At 44.8% G+C, this 22,587-nt stretch overlaps 1 protein-coding gene and 1 long non-coding RNA gene across 4 annotated transcripts in view; one reads left to right on the forward strand and one right to left on the reverse strand.

Annotated features, from left to right (window-relative positions):
• The window catches only part of ITGB6 (integrin subunit beta 6), a 126,232-nt gene that overhangs the window by 95,312 nt on the left and 8,333 nt on the right, over positions 1–22,587 (reverse strand). The gene's annotated exons all lie outside the window — the stretch shown is intronic.
• LOC116597674 lies at positions 965–3,165 on the forward strand. Its single transcript, XR_004288733.1, has 2 exons — positions 965–2,183; positions 2,597–3,165. It is a non-coding gene; the product is annotated as an uncharacterized LOC116597674 (long non-coding RNA).

Consider the following 22,587-nt stretch of genomic DNA (forward strand, 5'->3'; position numbering starts at 1 on the left):
ATCAGTGATCCTTCCAAAAAGGAATCCAGAAATTAATCTCTGGTCTCACAATCAACCCACCACAGACCCTGCCTTATCTTCCATCTAATTGCCAAGCCCATTTGTCTATCATAATAATGATGATGAGGAGGAAGATAAGGATATTTAGCACGCATTGTGCCTGGCCCTGGGCTAAACATTATATATAGTTTTGTTTGTTTGTTTGTTTAATCCCAACTATGGATGGGCCATATGTTAAGTTAATGTCTCAGAGCTCCAGACCCGGCCATCTCTACCCAGTTTGTGTTGCTGAAGCTGGGAGTCTACAAACCCCATTTCTGCTTTGGCAGCGCCTCATGGTAGGCTCTGCCAACGGGCCAATAGAGGGAAGCTGCAAGGCTGGGGGTGGGAAAAGGACCTGCTGCATCTTGTCTGCTTCCTGTTCCAGTGTCTCCCCAGTGACACCTCCACATCCTGGCAGTGGAGCTCATTCCAGTAACATAGTCCCGTAACAAATCCAGTTTGCTGTTTTTGCGACCTGCAGAACCAGCCTCCTCACCCCCATCCAGAGACCCCCCAGTGCCAGCCCAGCGGTGTTCCCGCTCAGGGATCTGAGTCTCAGCCCCGTGGGAGCTCTCCTTCAGTCCTTAAGTGTCTGAGTTTTAATAATCCCAGTTCTTCCTCCCCCACTCCCAGGGTGGTAGCCACTTCCCACATTTGCTACCTCAGTGACCTCTTCGATGTATCTTTCCACACTTTCAGTTTCCTTACTGACAGCCTTGTTTGTACCCAGTCAACAATTCTTTATGCTTAGTTCTTTCTGTTGAGATAACTGGTGTTGTTTCTGTCTCCTGCTGGGGCCCTGACAGGTAGAGTGAAGTCGATTCAGTTCTTTCCTTTTGCTGAATAAGGTAACTGGTGCTTAGGGTTAAGAGAGATTAGGAAACTTGCCCGAAGTCATGCTGATAATAATTGGCGTCAAGTCAGGAGTCAGAGCCCCTTCTAACTTGCTGGCTCTTCAGCAGAACCTGGAGGACAAGGAATGCCAGGTTTAGCGCCGGTCCTCCCCCCGCCTGCCCCCTGCCTCACGGACTCCCCTCTGTGCCACCTGGTGCAGGGCCAGAGGACCAGGCTGATACCTGGACCGTGGTGGGGGTGGTCTGGGGGCCAGGAGGGACCCTTCTGCCCTCCAGTGTCCTTGTTCTGATTTTGTAGAGGAAGAAAGAGAGAGGCTAGGAGGATTATTTGCAAACAACCAAGAACTGTGGGAGGGGCCTGATGGCTCACTGTGACTCCGATGTTGACGAGCGTGACAAATGGAATGGGTCGAAGTTTACCGACTGCGCACAGTGTGCCAGGCACTGGAAGGAAGGTGTTAACCTGGGGAAATACAATCCTCATGGCGGACATTGTAGATCTGCCTATTCTTTATGACAATTGTCTGGGAGATGGCAACAGTGTCTTGAGGGAGGGCTGCCATCTTCTATCGTGGATAAAGACATCGTGTGGGCATTCTTAAGTCTACTTGGACACCCCCTTTCCTCATGCATGTACCCCGCTATGGATTTGTCTACAAATGTGGATATGTCTCCACTGTCGTAGAAATGCACCAGAGCTTTGGTCTTTCTTTTTGGAGGGGGAAATGCTGGAGGAGTGAACAAAGAGAGGAAGGTGGAGGGACTGTGTGTCCTTTATTCTTCATCCAGTTTTGAGGACTCTGAACTCTGGTCATAGGGCAGATAGCCAAAGCAGATAAAACCGCTCAATAAATGAAGCGGTGAGCGAGGGGAGGCGTGGTCAGTGAACTCCCTCAGGGCCCAGGGACAAGAGGCTGGGAGAGGAGCCCTTCTTCTCTCTGCATGGCACCCAGTTCTCTTCTGGCCCCTGCGAACCGTAGGCCTTGGGAGCAGGCATTGGCTGCCACCTTGGCAGAAACTCAAACTGGCCAAGGATGGGTGCTGTCAGAGAGGCTCTCTGCAGCTTCGGGAGCAAGAGACATGGAGTGGCGAGCCCCTGGGATGACAGATGTTAACCGGAGGTTGAGACCACCACTTCATTCTTCGTATCTACAAACATCATGGACTTTGGAAACAACCACCAAGAAAAAGCTGGGAGACCTGTGGAGGAAGCCGAGAGCCTGCTGTTCTTCCCTCCCCTCGTACTTAGGGAGCACTGGAGAAAATGCTGCTGGCTGTTGTATCCAGGTGGCCAATGTAGTCCTCTCTATGGAGGTGGCATGGCGCCTCAGATGACCTTGAGGGAGGAGCCTGGCATGGGGATGGGGGCTTCCAGGGGAGGGAACCTATTCAAAGTGTTTGAGGAGAGGGGAGGTCAGGCTACTCTGTGTGCCAGAAACTACAAGCCATCCAGTGGGGCTAGGACCTAGGGTTTGGGGAAGGTGGTGGAGCTGAGAGAGCCAGCGGACAGCCAGCCCCTGCAGGTCTCAGAGAGCACTTGCGTTCTCCGGTCAATGAGATGGGAGCCATTGGAGGGTCTTGAGAAGAAGAATTTTGTGGTTTGGTTTAGACAGATAAGGTTCTTAAGTCAGAAGCCATTCGAGGTTTGCACACAGCAAGCCTTGATGGAGGTACTATTTTTATCCCTGTTCTAAAACCAGGAAGCTTCTCTTAGAGAATCCAAGTCCCCTCTTGGCCAGCCAATGAGGACAGGAGCCGGAATTCAAGCCCAAGAAGAAAGAGCCATGCTTTTTATGGCTGCTGCCTCTCCATTGCTGAAAAGCTCCTCATCTGTGAGAACCTTCTCCTTCTATCCTCATAGTACCTCGTGGTACTCTCCATGCCTGCCAAGAACTTTCTGACCTCCCAGGGATTTACTTCACTCTGCAATCATCCTTTCCACTCGCTGGAATGCCCACCTGTCGGGGCTTTCTAGGGGATGCTAATGCCTCTGGGTTAAGGATCTTATCTCAATTTATTGGGAGACCTCCAGGGATCCAGAGATCCAGTCCCATTAAGCCTGCACATTTATTTAATTAAGAACAAGTCCAAATGCGGAGGCTTGGGAAATTGCCTGCCGGGTAACACTGATCTATAAATCCCACTTCCTGCTGCTTCCAGGCGGACTGTGAATACCCTGAAAATTCAGATTCACTGGAAATGTTTTGACCATTCTGCTTCTGGCTCAACGGGTTGCAATAAATAAAAATGAAAAGTGGTGGGAGAAAAATGGGATTAAATTTATTTAAAGCTTAGCATGGCTCGACTCAGGGAGAGTGGGTAAGGACTTCTGGCTTGTTGACTGACTTGGTCCTTTCCTTCCTAAACCTAGATCCTCAGGGTCTGCATAACCATCTCCTGCCTCTGCGAGGGCTCACCTTCAGCTCCCAGGTGATGGGCACAGATGAGTCACCATTATTTGGGGAGCAACAGTTGACTTTGCTCTCTAACTAGGGCAGTTCCATACTCCCCGCCCATGGCAAACACTAAGCCCTGACGAGAGCTGCCCAGGAGGCACTCACCAGGCAAGGTAACAGAATATCTGAGATTGAGAGTCATCTTGGGTACCTGGATAGCTGTAATATGTCATATGAAATTGAAGTCAGGATCTTGGGGCTGCCTGAATTCTCTAGAAGTGTAGGCTATCCCTTAAGGATAGACATGTTTCCTAAAGGATTCATTCCCTTCCTGGTCATAACCGTTGTAATGATGCAAAGTAATGATTATTGTATACCGAACCCACCCCAAGATGCTGCAATCTGAAGGCCTTCTGAGGTCACCTGAAAATCCCTGGGAGATTCACTTGTGAAGTCAGCTCAGAGATAGGCAGACTCTCTGAGCTCTCTTGCCTGAATTGCACATAGGACAATGTGATTAGATGGTCTACCTTGTGGCCCCAGGGAGACCGTGTAGGGAGGGGTAAATGAGACATGGCTGTGAGCTCCTTACTCTGCTCCAGCAGACACCTACTACATTGTGAACATGACTATCTTATTCAGGCACAACATCCAGCTTTCTCGCAACCCCACACTGATCTAGGGCTTTCTTTCATGGCCATTCCAAACATCCTGGGCTGTTCGATGGTGACAAGGCCCATTGTTTTTAAGTCTTCATCCTGAGCATTGATGAGCTTTATTCTAGTTGCTTAGCATGGCATTCATAGTGCTCACCATTGTGGCTGTAGACTGTAATGGTTTCTGTCATTCTGTTAATATTGCACATGCCCCACAGACTGTATGCTCACATGTACTCACAGAGCTTTCCAATGAACAGAATGAAACCAACCATGCGAATCTTTTCTGTAGTGGGGACAGCTAGACCACCACACAGGTAGAATTGTTTTGTTAAAATCTTGCTTTACCTTGAATTCAGCTCTATAAAGCAGAATTGTTTTATTTTTTTCCTGGGAATGTTAATGGGAAAGGAACTGATTTTCTCCATGTCATTTGGAATGTGCCTCCTCTATGTGTCCTCCATGGTTTCACTTCTGGAAATGAGCTGCCAAGTCAGAAAGAACATTCATTTCTTGCTGCAAGTCCATTCTCTCATGCAACAGATCTCAGGGAGGCTTTTGAGGATGGAAGAATGCATAGGTTATACTGAGCTAAATTTCTTGCTGGTGATTTAGAAGACAATTACATGTGTTTTATATTCGGCTCCTAAATAAAGAACTTTAGAAACCCAGTCTGAATTGAACCCTTTTGCTACAGTTCTGGGGCACCTTTCTGTTGGACTGACAGTGTCCTTGCAGGGAAGGAAACTATTTTCCATATTTTGTAAACTTATGCAGCATGTAACCCCTTAGGCAGAAGCCATTACAATTAGCTCTTGTTAATTAATTATGCCTACTTAAGCATAGTGGCAGAGTGGCCGGTGGGCTGACAGCAAACCCCCCCCCCCCCCCCCCCCCCCCGCCCCAGCAGCCCACAAAGGGCTGGGTGCCACAGTAGAACCATTGTTCTGCCCATTGTTGCCTTTGGCTTCCCCTTGGCATTGGTACTTAATTGCCTCCCAATGAGTAGGTCTGAACCTGTTTACTGAGCCTCCTTGGCAAGTATGTAACCAAATGTCCCCAGGCTTCACCAGCCTGTGGGGGCCAATTAGACCATATTTTCACCTACATTTTGCTGGCTGATGGCTCCTCATGCTAGCCCTCCATGCATCCTCTCTCAAAGTCTCCCTCCTTATTGGGGTAAGTCTGCAGGATGTATTAAGTATACTCAAACAAAGTTTGCCACTCGTGGGGGTACATGGTTTGATGGTCATTTGAAACTATACTCTGCTGGTGCCCTGAGCGCAAACATGTCTGCACAGGGCCCAAGTCTCTGACTTAGCCCTGCCTGGCACAAGGTGCTGAGCTGCTGGCCAGGGCCTCTGTGTGCTTTTGGGTACTGAGGCCGTGCAGAACTTTACAGTGGCCTAGAGTTGCATTCAGTACCCTGGGACTTTGGCACTGCTCAGAGGAAGTGGTAGAGTGTCCTTGTGTTCTAACACCCCAGAGCTGCCCCCCGGCCCTTGGCCACGGGCAGAGCTCCGCTGAGCTCTGTGCTCCTGGCCATTGTTGCTCATGTTGCGAGCACACTGCATTCATTCCTTGCAAGAGAAAGAAAAACACCCTCAACCCTGGGCCATGTTTTATACCTTGAGTCCCAAAGCTGTTCCACTTGTGCTCAAAGATCCCAAATTCTTTCCTGCAAATAGCACCTCAACTTCTGGCTCTTGTCTTGCCTTCTGAGGGTTCAAGCCCTGCTGGGCTCCCTCATTTCACCCTCAGTGTCCCTCCCCATTCATTAAACTCTTCCTTGCACCATCAGCTGAGAAACAAGATGATGCAGATCAACCAGGAAAATAAATGCTTGGAAACTATTGGTGGGTCCTGGTCTCACATGTCTGATTTCTTCTTGGGCTTAGCTGGCTCTGCTACAATGAAAGGACTGAGTCCCTAACATGCGTATTCTTTTTTCTGGCATTAGACAGAAAGCAACGTACAGCTTCTTGGCAGCAAGTGTCTTTCATTCCTTTCCCTTAATTTCCTCAGAGTTTCCCACAAGGATCATATGTGATAATGTGGTGAAACTGATACTTAAATTAAAACTGGCCATGTCATTGTAATACAAGGTTAAAACCTTACATACTGTAGATGCTCCGTAGATACCATTACTGAATGGCTACTGGCCATGACATTTATTATTTGTCTAGTCATCTACTCAAAATCTACTTAAAAGCACCTACTCTTTGGAAGGCTTTGTCCTAGACATTGGAGAAACAGGGTGAGTGAAAAAGTGATTGCCTAGTGGGGAAAGAGAAATGTTAAAGAAATTAAATAAGAATAATAAATAAGAAAATATCAGACTGTGATAAGTGTTCTGCAGAGAGTAGCTTGAGGGTGATATGGTAGGGTGACAAGGAGGCTCCTTTGGAGATGGATACCAAGGAAGGCTTCCCTGAGGTGACTACAAGTTGAGATTAGCGCAAAGAAGACACCACCCATGTGAAGATCAGAGGAAAGAGGGTTCCAGGCAGAGGGACAGCACAGTCAAGGATGCAAGGCATGTTCTGGGAGCCTTGATGATGGGAAGAATACAAGATGTCCAGGGAAGGGGAGGGTGCTGCGATAAGAGGTCAGTCAGTCATCATGAGAGACCCGGGGGTAGAGAGCTCGCCGAGGCAGGAGAAACATTTGGTTTTTGTTTTAAGCAGAACAGGAAGCAATTAGAATTTGAAACAGGGGAGCCACATAATCTGATTTATGTTCTAAAAAGAGAATATAAGCTTCTGTGGGAGGAATGAATTTTAGAGGAGCAAAAAGTAGCAGGATGATCAGACAGGAGTCTGATGTGGTAGGACAGATGGGAGAGGATGGTGACCAGGTGACTATGGTCAGACCCCGGACCACAGACAGATTCAGGATCTTTGGGAGCAGAGCTGACAGGACTTACTGATTGGCTGTGGAGACTGAGGAAAAGATGGGACTCCAGAAGGATTTCTCAACTGGCAAGGGAGGGAACCAAGCCCCTTACCAGCTTGGGATGTGGGTGGACTCAGCTAGGGTGGTTGTCAGAGTATCTGGAGGGTTGCTTATTCCAGGTTTGAGAGGGGAAAGGGGCATGAGCATTTCCCTCTTCCTCTCTTCCTTCCTCCTTCACTTCCACCACCCCCTCTCCCTGTATGTACAGGTATAGGAGAAACATGGAGAAAATCTGCTAGAGGAATCAATTGGTTCCAGATTTTTTTTTTTTTTTTTAAAAACAGCTTTTGGAAGTAAACCATAACCAATTCCACAGGCTAGAGAGTCAGATAACTTAAAAATAGCCCAAGGCATGTCGAGTACATTGAAGTAGCCAATAGTTCTGTTTACCAGATAAAATATCCATGGCAGCAGGAGGGAGAGTTCAGGAGCTGGGCTGGGCATGGGGACTTGTGATAACAGTCTTCACATTGGAATGTAATTTGTTTAACTTAAAGGTAAACCGGAGTGCCTACTCTTCTGAAGACTGACAGTCCAGTCTGTCCTTTTAAGGACCTGAAAACCTAGACCCGGAAGGACATTCTGCTTTGCCAACATTCACTCTGTCCCAGTGTTTGCTGATTTCACAAATACATCTCTATGAAAATATGAAAATCCCCACTAAAGGGTAAACGTATGAAATAAGGACCTTGAGGGAGCTCAAGGAAATTCCAGATCTCTGGATTTTATAATTGCTCTTTCTTTTAAATTAAAGACAATAGCTGCTTCTTTCAGGTACTTACTGACAAATAAAAATGCTGATGTCACTCAAGCTGAGGACATAATAATCTTTCCCAGAACTGGGAGTATCCAGGACTAAATAGTCATGGGGACTTTTTTCTCCCAATGTCTGAGACTTTCTCCTAATTCTGTCTTGGTCACACATAGTTACTCATTACCTGGAAGGGCTTTAAGAATTTATCCACGGCCACCGTACATTTCATGCTGCTTTGTTATACCAGGAAAAATGCAGACGACTGAGTCATTGCTTTCAATTAGTTTTTCATTTTCACCTGGAGCAAAGTTTTTCTATATCCATACCGGTTTTATTGCTTTCCATGTTATGCTGATCACACACTTTGTGAGATAATTCAGTCTTTTGCTTGAGGATATTAATAATATGTATTGTAAGTAAGAAGTAGCATTATCAAAGTACTCTTAAACAGATGTAAAAATGGGAATATGGCAAGATTTAGTAACTCACATTCAAGGTCTACAGAGATGGGGTAGAGAGGAAAGGAGAATGAGACAATAAAAAACCTTGAAATTATGGCAGAGCTTTGTTACCTCTGGAATAACTACTCTCATATGGTTTTCAAATCTAAAACTTACTTAATTCAACAGAAATTACACACCTATTATAGACCCAGTCTCATTGTACAGAATAAGTACATGCAATTAGTAAATAAAATGTGTTAAGTACTGCTAAAGTGTAATTTCGGCCCCTGTCTTCCAGAAACCTTCACCTAATTGGCTGAAAATACACACAGGAACTAAGTTCCTATTCAAATTCCATGACAAAACATGGTAGAGTGTGAGATGGGCTAAGATGAGAGGAGCGGAGGGTGTTTGGAAGACATAGAAAAGATGCAGCATAGACTTGTCAGGATCCTGACCTCGGCTAAATGATCCTTGAAAGACAAACATGACTTGGATGGGAGAGAGTAGGGCAAGACACTCCAGGCAGTGTGGGAACAGGGTGTACAAAGGGAGGGATTAGTGTGTGCATGCAGGAGGAGGGACCCACCCGGGAAGGTGGTTTGGCCAAGACACATTGAAAATAACGGATACTAACAATTCATGTCATTTGCTGGGGTGGAAACAACATCTCTCTGGTGGCAACAATGCCTCAGTTCACACAGAGTCTGTGTACAGTTGTGGAGGAACTTGGTGACAAATCATTTCTCTTATCTATATTTGCAAGAGTCAGGCTGGAACTAGGACAATTGATGATGAAGCATCTCATTAAAGAAGTGATAACACAATTCCTAGGAAACGGGATGACTTGGGACGGACTCATACTGAAGTTATTTAAGGAAAGAAGGGGCAGAATCACCCAATGGTGACAAATTCACCTCCCAACCCTATGCATTCATTTCCATCCATTGAAGAGGTTCAACCTCAAAGGGACTCATTCTACATTTTTTAGAATTAAAAAGTAGTCTCAATAATCAGAAGATTCCTTTCGCTCAGAAGGTTCAATGGACTTAAAACCAGAATGATGACTTTAGAGACTGTCCAATTCCAAATTTCCCAGAACCATTCATGTGCCACACATGTGCCACACATGTGATCCTGGGTATAATTATAAGGCTCCAGCTTTTTCATCTTTAAAGTACTCACCAAAGTGTCTTAAAAAGTGAAGTGTCTCCCTTGCTCACTCTGGCTCTGTAAGCAGAATAAATAATACCATAGATATAATCTAACCTGTTTTCAAAACCATAGTTGGCTCTGTCACTCACTACCTATGTGAGTTCGCACAAGATATTTAATTTCTAAAAGCCTCAGTTTCCTCCTTTTAAAATATGCATTATAATACCACTGGATAGAGATATTAAAAAGATGAAGACAACACATGCCAAGTTTCTAGCACAGAGGCTAGCATTCAAAAAAACACAGCTGTTGTTCTTTTTGTTAAACCTCCATAGTTACAGTTTGTAAAACATTTTCATAAATTTTACAGAAAATTTTTAAGGTAAATACAATTATTACTAGCTTTAGAGATGAGAAAACTGAACCTAAAAAATATGAAGTCCGCGGGACCATGCAATAATAGGAGATGCGTTTCGATACCGTTTCATTGGTATTTACCTTCTGCTCTAGTTATCTTTCTTTAGTGAGACATACAAATGAAAAGAAAACAAATTGTACTTGTATTTCATATAATGCATAATGAGCCTTCAATCCATGTGCTTCCCTTTTGAATGCTACGTAGCTAGCAAGAGCTCTAGGCAACACTGCTAAGTTGGTTCTCCAGGTCTGTGCTGTCGTCTATGGGAACCATGACCACGTGAGACTGTTAAGTACTTGAAATGTGGCTAGCATGAATGATGAAGAGCTACGTGTATAAAATACACACTGGACTTCAGAGACTTTGTGTGGAAAGTATATAAAATATCTCATTAATAACCTTTAAATTGATCACACGATGCAATGAAGATATTTGGGGTATGTTTGCCTAAGAACTTCACCTATCTCTTTTTACTTCTTTTTTTTTTTTTTAAAGATTTTATTTATTTATTTGACAGATAGAGATCACAAGTAGGCAGAGAGGCAGGCAGAGAGAGAGGAGGAAGCAAGCTCCTGCTGAGCAGAGAGCCCTCTGCGGGGCTGGATCCCAGGACTCTGGGATCATGACCTGAGCCAAAGGCAGAGGCTTTAACCCACTGAGCCACCCAGGTGCCCCTCTTTTTGCTTCTTTTTAATGTAGAAATTTTTCAGGTGTGTAAGTGGCTCTTATTTATGACTTGCATGATATTTCTGTTCTGCAGAACTTCTCTACCTGATCTTCTACTCTTCCACTGGTATTTCCCAGCTTCTCAGCCCTCCTTCCTCCTCACTAGGACCCTGAGATCCTCCTCTCTGGAGAACAATCATCTGCTCATTGACTTTATACGAGGGTGTTAAGGATTTCTCTATCTCTCCGCAGAAAATTTACTTTCAGAAAAGGTCCTGAAAGTAGAAAATAATGCATCTGGGATCAGGAGAGATATAATAGGGTGAGGATCATAATTTCAAGTGTCTAAAGGGATCAGAAGGATAGCATAAAGGAGACCAGGCATAGGTATCACTAGGGAGTGGTGGGGACTATGGCAAACAGAAGCTCACGTGCCTGATCCATAGGGAACAGCCTCACCCAGCTCTAGCTAATTTTTGCCATATTTGGATTTGAGCCCAATGCAACCAGATTTTTGATTTTTCAAGAGCAACCAGAAATATACTTTCTTATGCAATGTCTTCTGATTTCTAAGGATTTTTAATGACACAAAAACTTTAAAACAATTACTATAAAGAGCTTATAAAAATCTGCTTTAGGGCTTTATTTGGCCCACTAGGCCTCATTTTCTACCTCTTTATTTACCTATAGATAAGGTCCACACAGTGAGATGTGTGGCAAACTGGACAGGTAGTGCTTATAACATTGGCATTGTCTCTTGACATTTGTACAGCCAAAGAATCCTCTCCCTTTATAGATGAGATACTGAGGTCAAGAGAGGACAAGTGGCTTACCCATAGTCACACTGTCACTCACTCAGGATAAAAATGTCGGGTTCCTGATTCTCTATCCACAGATATTTTAAAACAACAGACATTGTCTTCTCTCTGCCCCCTAAGGTTTGCTTCTGAGAAAGAATCCTGATGACCTGAAATAACTATGCCAGGTGTGTAAGTAACTCTTAGAGCAGAAGGGGCTGTGCCCATACTAGTCTCTGTTGGCCAGGGGAATAGCACCAATGGTTAATATCTTTCGTGAATTTCCCTCACACATTATATTCTACCAGGACACACACTAATCATTTACCCAGAGTGAACTGAACTCTCCAAACAACCCAGGTAGAGAAAAATAATCACAGTGCTGAACACTCCTGCTATTTATGAGCAAGCATACATTCTAGACACCTGAGTCAGGCCCCACAGGGAGAGAAGTTCTCTATTCTGATGGAAAGATTTCCATCAGGGTCATACTTGAAATGCATGGGCCCTCTTCCCAATTTTAAAGTGTGAATGACCTAACTTGACCAGTAGGAAAAATGCAGATAGGAACTTAGCATTCACTCAACCCAGCATTTGTTCTTTCTGGCCTCTCCTTTTACAAATATATTTTATAGCACTTAAGACTTAAGCTGCCTGCTTATGTTATTGATAATGGTTCAAAAACAAATAGCAGATTCTGAATAATTTCAACTCTTGCTTAAAACCTAGGACTTTCCTGGCTGAAGTAAGAGGACCAAGCTTTTCTAAATTATCCAGATTATGTTAATATTGCAGAGTTAACTTTTTGGTAATTTATAACACTATGTCTTCTAGGATTTTCAAGTCTTTCTTTCAAGACTTAAAAGCAATTTCATTTTTACTCTATTTGTTCCTGTCAACGGAATGAAATTGGAAGACCAGATTTATTGTCCACTTTTTAGAGATGAGGAAACAGTCCTAGGGGACTGACTCCATGACTTAGCTAGATAATGACAGGACCAGGTATCTCCTGGTTCTTATATACTTTTCTTTCTGTTATCTCTGAAGCAATGAGGACCTAAGAATTCTCTAGCTCCCATTTGCAAGAAGAGTGAAACTCCGTCACAACATGGTGTATTAATACCTTGCCTTAGATATTCTGTGGGCAAAAAGGAGATAAAAACCTTCATATTCATATTGATCCTATTTCCTAACCTAAGTCATAAAGATAATTTATAACATTAATTTAAAAAACAAATAAGCAAGAACAAGCAAACGAATAATTCCAAGAGTATTGAATTTGTCACAATTCGAATATCCCCGAATGACATGGAAACATTTCCCCTTTCTTTCTCTCTTTTTAAAAAGATTTTACTTATTTATTTATTTGTCAGAGAGAGAGAGAGCAGGGAGTCAGCAGGCAGAGGGAGAAGCAGACTCCCTGCTGAGCAGGGTGCCGGATGTGGGACTTAATCCCAGTCCCCTGGGATCATGACCTGAGCTCAAGGCAGACCCTCAACTGACCGAGCCACCCAGGTGTCCCGCATTTTCCCTTTCTTTATGGATATCTAGATGAGAAACCCACATCCTTCTAAAAAGACGGTCTTGACAGGCACTCATGGTTCGTCTCTCCTTCCAGTACCCCCCCTTCATGTTCCCCTTCCTTCTGCTCATGTCCTCCATGCTATTTCTTATGTTCCACAAATAAGTGAAACCATATGATAGTTGACTTTCTCTGCTTGACTTATTTTGCTCAGCATAATCTCCTCTAGTCCCATCCCTGTTGATGTAAACTGGGAATTCATCCTTTCTTTGTCTGATCTTAGGCCCGCACTTCCCAGAGTGTGTCCTGGTGACACTGGTCTGGAAAGAACTGTAGGATGGAGAGACCTCCACCTGAAGTATGTCAGCGTGTGAAATGATCTGTGACGTCCTGCAGTAAAAGTACCTGTTTAACATCATTAAGTCAAAGAATCACATATTTCTTTAACTACAGATCTATTTTTCTTTTTTTTTTTCCACAAAGCACCTATGAATACCTGGTAAACTTAGAAATTTGAAGCGCATAATTGCGGAGTGTTATCCTGGACGACACTGGTGGGGGAGACTCTTTGTGAGGTATGGAATAAACTGTAGATGGCGTTGTAACTCATGCACATACAGAAATGGAATAACAATCACTAGCATAATAACATAGTATAATAACAGTCAACTTACGTCTTCACTTCTTGCATACCTGGCACTGCTCTGGAATAGTCCTTACAAAAGATCCTCTGAGGAAAGCACCACTGCCATCAGTCCCATTTTAAAGGTGGGGAAATAAGACACAGAGAGGATAAGAGATACACTGAATCCACACAGCTGGTAAGTGGCAGATGAGAGCTTCAAGCCCAGGGCCTGTTTCCAGGGGCCCTGCTTGAAGCCACCCCACTCAAGCGAGGCACGCTACATGGGTCTCTCTGCAACATGGGTTTATACGGAACTCTTCTAAGAGTGGGAAACCAGTACTCATTTTGCACCCACTATGCATCAAGCACGTTATGCACCTTTATCTCATTTAAAGTTCTCAGTAACCTTATGAAGCAGGAATTATGATTGATATCATCTCCAATCACCCAGTTAGTGGGCGATTCACCTCCCCACAGCCTTTGCATCCACAATCATGCTCAAAAATGGCACCAGCGCCTAATGTTCTCTCCCAACCACTTGTTAAGTCTTCATTATGGCGGTGCGTGCCTGGGTGGCTCAGCTGCCTTCAGCTCCAGTCATGATCTCAGGGTCCTGGGATGGAGCCCTGGGTCGGGCTCCCTCCTCAGCGGAGAGTCTCCTTCTCCCTCTCCCTCTGCCCCTCCTCACCCCTGACTTGTGCTCTCTTTTTCTCTCTCTCAAATAAATAAATAAAATCTTAAAAAAAAAAAAAAGTCTTCCTTTTGGCTATTCCTCTACAGCAATTCCTTCCAGAAGCCTGGGGATGGCTGAAGGAAAAGACCTCTCCTGGGAATGGGTGGTAAGCTTAGAAAACAGCCTTGAATATTTGGAGAAAAGGCAACAGCATCTGCCAAGGGCACATATACATCCAAGTAGCTTTTCTTGCCTTCTACTAACAAGGCTGTCAGGCCAGAAATAAAAGAATAAAAGGGTCTGTCTGCCAGTACAAGTGAGAAATGTGGATAATCAAAGACTCAGTGGGAAAGAGGAGAGGGCTTGACGGCAGTATACCTGCCCCCTGGGAAAGGGGCCCACTTAACACTGAGTCGGGTCTCTCTCAAAGTAGTAAGCATCCTCCTCCACCCCAGATCACACGAACAGACACTGTAATGGAGGGCAGGACAAGGATGAAGTGAGCACCATTTTTCTCTCTCCAAAAAGGGTAATGATGACAAAGTCCAGATGAATCAAGTCAAGCCTACGCAGAAGGTTTCTCCTGGTCTGTCTCCTCAGAGCCAAGGCTGTGAGGGACCATGGAACCCAAGTAGCCAGTGCAAAAAATCATTTGTCAGGAGCACGCCTTGCCCGGGCGTTTGTTGCCCTCAGACAAGTCACTGAAGAGGGCGTGGAACAGGGACGTCTGGGCTGCCCATCACAGCTCTGGGCTTCATTGTTGGCTGATGAAACTTCATCAAAATTAGTTGGCTATTTCTCAGCCAAGGAAGTGTAAAGTTTATTGAGATTCTTAGGTAAATAACTAACCAGGAAGATACTTGTGGTTCTCTTCGCAAGAGGAGACCCTTGCGAGCAAGATTAAGATGATTGTGAACCTGGAAGATTCTACCACATGTTGGTGCCAGGTGGGTAGCTCTGCGGTTCTTCGCTCTGGAGTCCCCCAACTCCCAAGTGAGCCCCCAGGGAGGACCCTGGGGGATTCAGTCCCATTTAGGGAGAGATCTGAAGCTGTGGATGCTTCTTAGCTAAACTGAGCAAGTCCCAAGCACAGCTTCCTGAAGTGTGGGAAACGAGCATGGCCTGGTGCTAGAGCTCCAGAGAGGAAGCCCAGATACTTCCGGGTCCACCACACACGGTTGTGCTTTGCCAGACCCCAGGGGGCAATCTTTAAATCCTAGTCACTGTAGATTCCTATACTGATTAAGACCATCTCGGGGCGCCTGGGTGGCTCAGTGGGTTAAAGCCTCTGCCTTCGGCTCAGGTCATGATCCTAGGGTCCTGGGATCGAGCCCCACATCGGGCTCTCTGCTCAGCAGGGAGCCCTGCTTCCTCCTCTCTCTCTGCCTGCCTTTCTGCCTACTTGTGATCTCTGCCTGTCAAATAAATAAAAAAAATCTTTAAAAAAAAAAGACCATCTCATGACAGATGGCAGGCAGTCCAAGTTTTTAAGGAAAGTTTTCTCTTATTCACAAAAGACTTTTCTGTGGGCTCACCCAGTACTGCCCGAACCCTGGGATGCTGACAGGGGCAGAGATGCCTCGTCTGAGCCTTGACTTCTCTTCTTGCTACTTTGTCCTCGAGTGAGGAGGAGAGTCATGGTGAGTGAGAGCGCTGGGGCTAGAAGGGGCTACACCTGGTTAGGAAAGGATCTGGCTTATACGAAAGTTAACAATCCTCCCACAGGCTTCTCTTTGATTCTTTTGGTTTGTTCCCTTTCACACTGCTTTCTCTTACATTTTTTTTCACCCGAAACTTAGAGACATCCAGATAGCATATTCCTTTAAAAGCCAGTTTAAAAGGTGCCGCTTTTCAATCTTCAGAGTGAAGGCTCATCCTGCTCATGCCCAGAAGCACTGTTTGTGGGCCGGCTTGTTCAAGGTGCAGGGACAGAACTCAAAGCCAGCCTTTTGCTGAAGCTTCTGGGCAGAGGAGAAATCCCCAGGGGTCCTGACAAGGAAGTGAGGTCATGGTGAGGTCATCCCATCACAGCCAGCGGGGGAGTTCTGGAGAGTCAGTACCTTGAGGGGAAGAAAGTTTTTTCATCCTTAAGGTTGACTGTATCCAGAAAAACCACCCTGAACATCTCTTTTTCTCCCCACTGAGTTTTCATCTTCTTTTTTCTTTTTCTCCTCCTTTCCTTCTTTCATTTTCTTTCTTTCTTTCCTCTCCCTCCCTCTCTCTCTCTTTTCTCTCTTGGCACGGTGAAACCAGGTGCCCTGAATGCCTGGGCAAAAATGTTTTATTCCTTCTTGTCTCTGTCCCTGCCCCAGGCCATGGCAGCTGCAGGTGACTCACCGTCTGTGTCTAGTTCCTGCAGATTTTAGGCTGGGTTTATTTCTTTAGGAGACCTCCAGCACCGCCCTGGACTTGCCTTAAATAAAAGCTCTCTTCGAGATCTGGGACTCTTTCGACCATTATTTCTGGCACTTAGCACAATGCCGAGCACTTTGTAAGGACTCAAAAAAATATTTATGGAGTGAACTGAAGAAACGAATGAATGAATGAATGAATGAATCAACGAAAGAATGGTGTGTTCTACACAGATCCATTATATGATGTGTATCCGTTGGGGTTCTCCAGAGAAACAGAACCAGTAAGAGGTTTTAGATATGGATATAGACATTCAGGTATTTATTTTAAGGAATTAGGCTTGTATGCTTGTGGGGGCTGGCAAACCCCAAATCCACAGGGCAAGCCAGCATCCAGGAAACTCAGGAGGCAGGAGCTGATACTGCAGTCTTGACTTAGAATTTTTTCCTCTGCTGGAAATCTCCAGTTTTGCTCATAGCACCTTCAGTGACTTGATAAGGCCCGCCCACATTATTAAAGGTAATCTCCTTTATTTAAAGTCAAATGATTGTAGATGATAATCTTACATCCAAAATATCTTCACAGCAACACCTAGATTAATGTTTGATTGAATAACTGGGTGCTAACCAAGCCTAACCAAATGACACGGAAATCTAACCATCATATCTTGTGTCAAGTTACATGGAAACAATTACCACCACTGCCACAGAAAACCTGCCACCAAACAAATACAAAAACCCAGTAAAACTGAGTTCAAAACCGATACCCCATTTCTGGCTAGGTGCTAGCAGCTCCCAAATGCTTAAAACACATGCCGTCATGGAGACGACTTTCCAGGAGGAGAGATCATCACAAATGACTTTAACACATGCCATAATCATGATGTAGATAAAACTTGTTTCCTGCTGTTTAGAGTTGGTAACCTCAAGGTGGTCAGAATGACGTGGTAACCCGAGAGAAAGTCTGATGTCTGCCAAGCTAATATGACAACCTTAACTGCCCCACAGAGAGAGTTTCAAATACCTCAAATAAATAAATGGGCTGTGAAGCGGCCACAGGTTCTTAATGCCAGCAAATGTCAAAACACCCAGGGCGGTCTGGGTATCTGAGGAAAGGCCTGCCAGGTAGCCACCTCGTTCTGCTGCCCGCAGCTTCTCCTGAATCCCGACCAGACCCCTACAGGCCTTAGCCTGCTCAGCTTTAGAGAGGAAGTCCTCTGAATATGTTCCCCCAGAAATTGATGCCTGTGAAGGCAGGTTAGAGATGTGACTGCTCAGCTTTAGAGAGGAAGTCCTCTGAATATGTTCCCCCAGAAACTGATGCCTGGGAAGGCAGGTTAGAGATGTGACTTTGCTGCCTCATCCATGGTCCATGAGGCCCCTGGGCTAACTTCAGCAACATTTCTATTTCTGGAAGAACAGCATTGCATTCTGTTTCCCTCCCCTTGGCATATGAGCAGATGAAAGGCACCTGTTTACTTCAATAGTGCTGATGGCTTTTCTAGTGTGCATCTTTTCTTTTTCCAACAATATCCATTGTCAAATTAAAGACTGGGCTCAGTATCTTTAGTTGCCAATGCATGGCTAACACCAAGACAGGGTTGTCTGATGTACCTCTCGTGTCCGGTGTAGAAAGATACAGATCGCACAATGAAGTGGCCAGAGCTTTCTTATGGCCAGTCCATGTGGTCAAGGCCAATGGCAAGACTCTTGAGCTGAGTTTGCCCTGGTGTTAAGTCTGCCACGGAATCTTGTGGAAACATAGAAGCAGGACAGCGGTGGCTTTCATGGGTACAGAAAAAGCAGCTGGGTTGCTAAAAGGTCATGTGAAGAGGAAAAATGAAACAAGATGGGATCAGGAGGGAGATAAACCATAAGAGTCTCTTAATCTCACAAAACAAACTGAGGGTTGCTGGGGGGAGGGGTGTATGGAGAGGGTGGTGGGGTGATGGACATTGGGGAGGATATGTGCTCTGGTGAGAGCTGTGAAGTGTGTAAACCTGACGATTCACAAACCTGTACCCCTGGGCAAATAATACATTATACGTTAATAAAAATAATTAATAATAATCATTTTAAAAGACGTCAGTTCCTGATGGGTCAGAAAAGAATTCAAAGACTCCAGCCTGAAGCATGGGAAGACTCTGGAAGGAAAGCCGCAAAACTGCAAACCTTATCATGGTTCTCAGGAGGGTGGGATTGGAAGGGCGCACAAAGGAGCCCTCACTTTTTACTTTGTACACTTCCACATTGCTTCAGTTTGATACAAAGGATGTATATTACCTTTGTAATTAGGACATTAAAAGCTGAAATTGCTTTGTTTTGTTTTTTAATGAAAACTGTTCAACTCTGGCACAAAGCAGCAGTGGTGGGGGGCAACACAAGAGTACCAACGGATCCTGTTGGCAAATACACTTGACCCCTTGACTCCCATGAAGCACACATTTTGTAAGAGCCGATTCTAGCTGACTTGGATCTTAGGTTTCTGAATGCGGATTTTAAAAGCACGACCTATCCAGGGGAGTCCGTTCAGAGCAGTGTCGGCCTTCCAGGGTACCCGCATGAGGAAGTCGCACGGTCCTGCCCAAGCCTGAGGGGTGGCGGAGGGCAGTGGTCGTCCAAGTGTATATTTGCCTACCCAGACGACTCCTGGGACTGACACGCGGTTTAATTAGCATGCGGAGCCGCTGCTGGGGGCGGCTGGAGGGAGTTGGCATCTGCTTTTGCAGAGCGTGATTTCTGCAAATAATTAACCACCAGAACTCTTGATTCTCTCTAATTAATGAAGAGGAAGGCTGGAATCTTCAAAGTCCGCGGATGTCATGCTGCCATTGTGTCAGGATTGATCTCCTTTGTTCTAAACCGAAGAGCGTGCCTCTCCTGCCTCTCCTAATTCTTTATAAATTGAATTTTTCTATTACTAGTTGTGACAGCTAAGTAACATGACTTCAGAAATTCACCCGCAGTTCATGCCAGTATTAGAAGCCTGAATAATAATAATTTTTTAAAAAGAACCATAATGGAACAAGCTTTCTGTCTCTGACCGAGAATTAATCATAGTGAGGAGACACCTACTGAAAGGAGGGTCGTTAATTAGCTCTAATGGCTCTTGCTAGGTGGGGTCTGAATTACTGGGGAGCTGCAAACAGGGAAAGAGGAGATTTTTCCTTTTCTCTGTCCATCTCTAGGTGAGGCTGGGATGAAGATGATGGGGCTTTGCTTCCAGAGGGGCAGGGAGTCCTGAGGGAGACACAGAGGAGTTTCGTTCTGTGGAGGATACTGATGTATCCTCCAGGAAGCTGGCCAACTCTGAACATCTTGGAGGAAAAGCAATGGGAGTGCTTGTTTTCCAGGCAAAAGGTCCATCTCCGTGACCTTGCCTGAACATATAATGAAACCATAGAGAATGGGATCCGTTTAAATCCTGTCAGATCACTCTACCCCAAAGGGTCCAATGGCCTCATTTCTCTAAAGAAAGCAAAGCTTATACATCAGTCTACAGGGTCCTACCTCTCTGGTCACTGTTTCCTCTATGACCTCATTTCCTGTATGTTCCTCCTCATCCGCTCCATTCTAGGCATACTGGTTTCTTTGATGTTCTACCGACACTCCACTTAATGCTCCAACCCCAGGACTTTTGCAATGGCTATTCTGTCTGTCTCTAGCACCACTTTCCAGATACTTTTGGCTTCCTTCTCTTCCTCTAAGACTTTGCTATACTGTCACCAGTTAATGAGGCCAACATTGACCACCCCAGTTATATGGGCCCGCTCTCTACTGTCACTTCCCATCCCTCTTACCCTGCTTTATTTTTCTCTCTTACCTCCTAACACACCATGTAATTTCCTTTTTTATCATGTTTGTTGAATATTTGCCTCCTCCACCTCCTACTAGAACATAACCTCCAGAAGATCAGAGATTGTTGTCTGTTTTGCTCATCGATGTATTGCCAGCACCTAGAACGGTGCCAGTTCAATAAATATTTGCACAGTGAATGAATCAGTCATCACACTTCACAGTGTTTGCTGGTATGTGTGAAGACTGCATGTGCCCATCCAAGACGATTGCTCAAACATTTTATAAAGGCTGGGGTGTGAGCTGTTCCTTTTTCTTTCTTAAGTGTCTAGATGAAGTGCTGTTATTTCTTCTGGCTGCCAAATGTTAATAATTAAAGCAAACAGTGTGAACAGAGTTAAATATTACTTGAGCTGTTTCTTTCTATCCCAGTGGCTTCTGATCAAAAACGGTACCGTGGGACTGGCCAAGAATGAGGCGATTATAAAAGGGGGTTGGCTTTTGTCCCCAGAGTCTGTGTTCTTCCTCTTTAAGTCCATAGAGGGTCCTTTTTAAGACTTTAGAGATATTGTGCAGCAGAAATCATGGGGGGGTGAAATGTGTCTGTGGTGAAACTTAACAGTGACCCTACTGAGATGGAAGCATTCATCTGGTGCCCAGAGAAGAGGCAGGTCTGCTGAGGGTATGGGCCAGGGCCAAAGCAGAGAGTTTTAGGCAGGGAGTTACAGTGAATTTTACATGTGTGGATTGTTGCCAAATCAATGGATTGTGTCCAAATCCCCTCGTGCCCTTCCCACTCATGCTTCCCAACAGTGGGGCCATAATAGATTCCTGCTTTAGTTTCTTTCCATTAAAGAATGCTTCCTGATGGGGGGCCTGGGTGGCTCAGTGGGTTAAAGCCTCTGCGTTTGGCTCAGGTCATGATCCCGGGGTCCTGGAATCAAGCCCCGCATCGGGCTCTCTGCTCAGCGGGGAGCCCACTTCCCTTCCTCTCTCTCTGCCTGCCTCTGCCTACTTGTGATCTCTGTCTGTCAAATAAATAAATAAAATCTTAAAATAAATAAATAAATAAAAAGAATGCCTATGAGTCTTGCTTGTGCCTGGGCCTTACTGGGGATTATGTAAATCTGGAGGAGCTGCAGGGTAGACTGAATAGGGGCAGTAGGAAGTGGATAGATCCAACTATCCACTTATCCAACTATCCACTATCCAACTATCCATGGATAGATCCATGCTCTGCTTAACTTGTGCCTCACATCAATCCAGTCCTCAGTTCAGAGAGTCTGATGTCAGAGGAAAATACAGACTAACACAGTGAACAAGGCACTAGGCTAGCTGCTGAGTCAGGAGGCGTGTAGGCTGTAGCCCTGGTTCTGCAGAGGCCAGGAGAGTGACTGGCCATCCAGTGTCTAACTGGGCCTTCTTAACACTTTCCAAAATTCTTTCTCATTTACTCTCCTAAAGAACTCCATCTCTTACTTCAGAGATAAAGAAAGAAAAGGCCCAGAAAGGTTAAATTACTTCCCAAAGGACCTTGCCACTGTTATTAAGAGGTAGGACTGGAAAAAACAAGAATTAGAACGACCATTTGATCCAGCACTCACTCCCACTTCTGGGTGCTTATCCAAAGGAAATGAAAACAGGATAGCGAAGAGATACCTGCACTCCCATGTTCGTTGTGGCACTATTCACAATAGCTGAGATGTGGAAACCACCGATCAAAAGATGAATGGATAAAGAAGATGTGGTACACAGACACACCCACATATATATATATATACACACACAAAAGGATACTATTTAGCCATGAGGAAGAGGAAGATCCTGCCATTGGTGACAACACAGATGGACATTATGCCAAGTGAGATAAGTCAGACAGAGAAAGGCAAGTACTGCATGGTTATCATTCAGATGTGGAATTTTATTTTATTTTTTAATTTAAATTCAAGTAATTAACATATATGTATTATTAGTTTCAGACACAGAGGTCTGTGATTCATCAGTCTTGTATAACACCCAGTGCTCATGGCATCACGTGCCCTTCTTAATGCCCATCACCCAGTTCCCCATCCCTCTACCCCGCCCCCCACCCCTGCAGCAACCCTCAGTTTGTTTCCTATAGTGAAAATTCTCTTATGGTTTGTCTCCCTCTCTGGTTTCATCTTGTTTTATTTTTTCCTCTCTTCCCCTGTGATCCTCTGTTTTGTTTTTTAAATTCCACATATGAATGAGATCATATGATAGTTGTCTTTCTCTGATTGACTTACTTCACTTAGCGTAATATAATCTCTAGTTCCATCACATCTGGAATTTTAAAAAACAAAAGAAGTCAAACTCATGGAAACAGAGGGTAGAAAAGTAGTTGCCAGGGGCTGGAGGATGTGGGAAATAAACAACACCTACCCTATATTCCTCTTGGAGCTACAAATGGAACTCTTCTTATGAGTGAAAAAGGATTTTACCACTCCAAAGAGGATTTTTATTA

Source organism: Mustela erminea, chromosome 8, assembly GCF_009829155.1.
Source record: "Mustela erminea isolate mMusErm1 chromosome 8, mMusErm1.Pri, whole genome shotgun sequence".
Taxonomy (NCBI): Eukaryota; Metazoa; Chordata; class Mammalia; order Carnivora; family Mustelidae; genus Mustela; species Mustela erminea.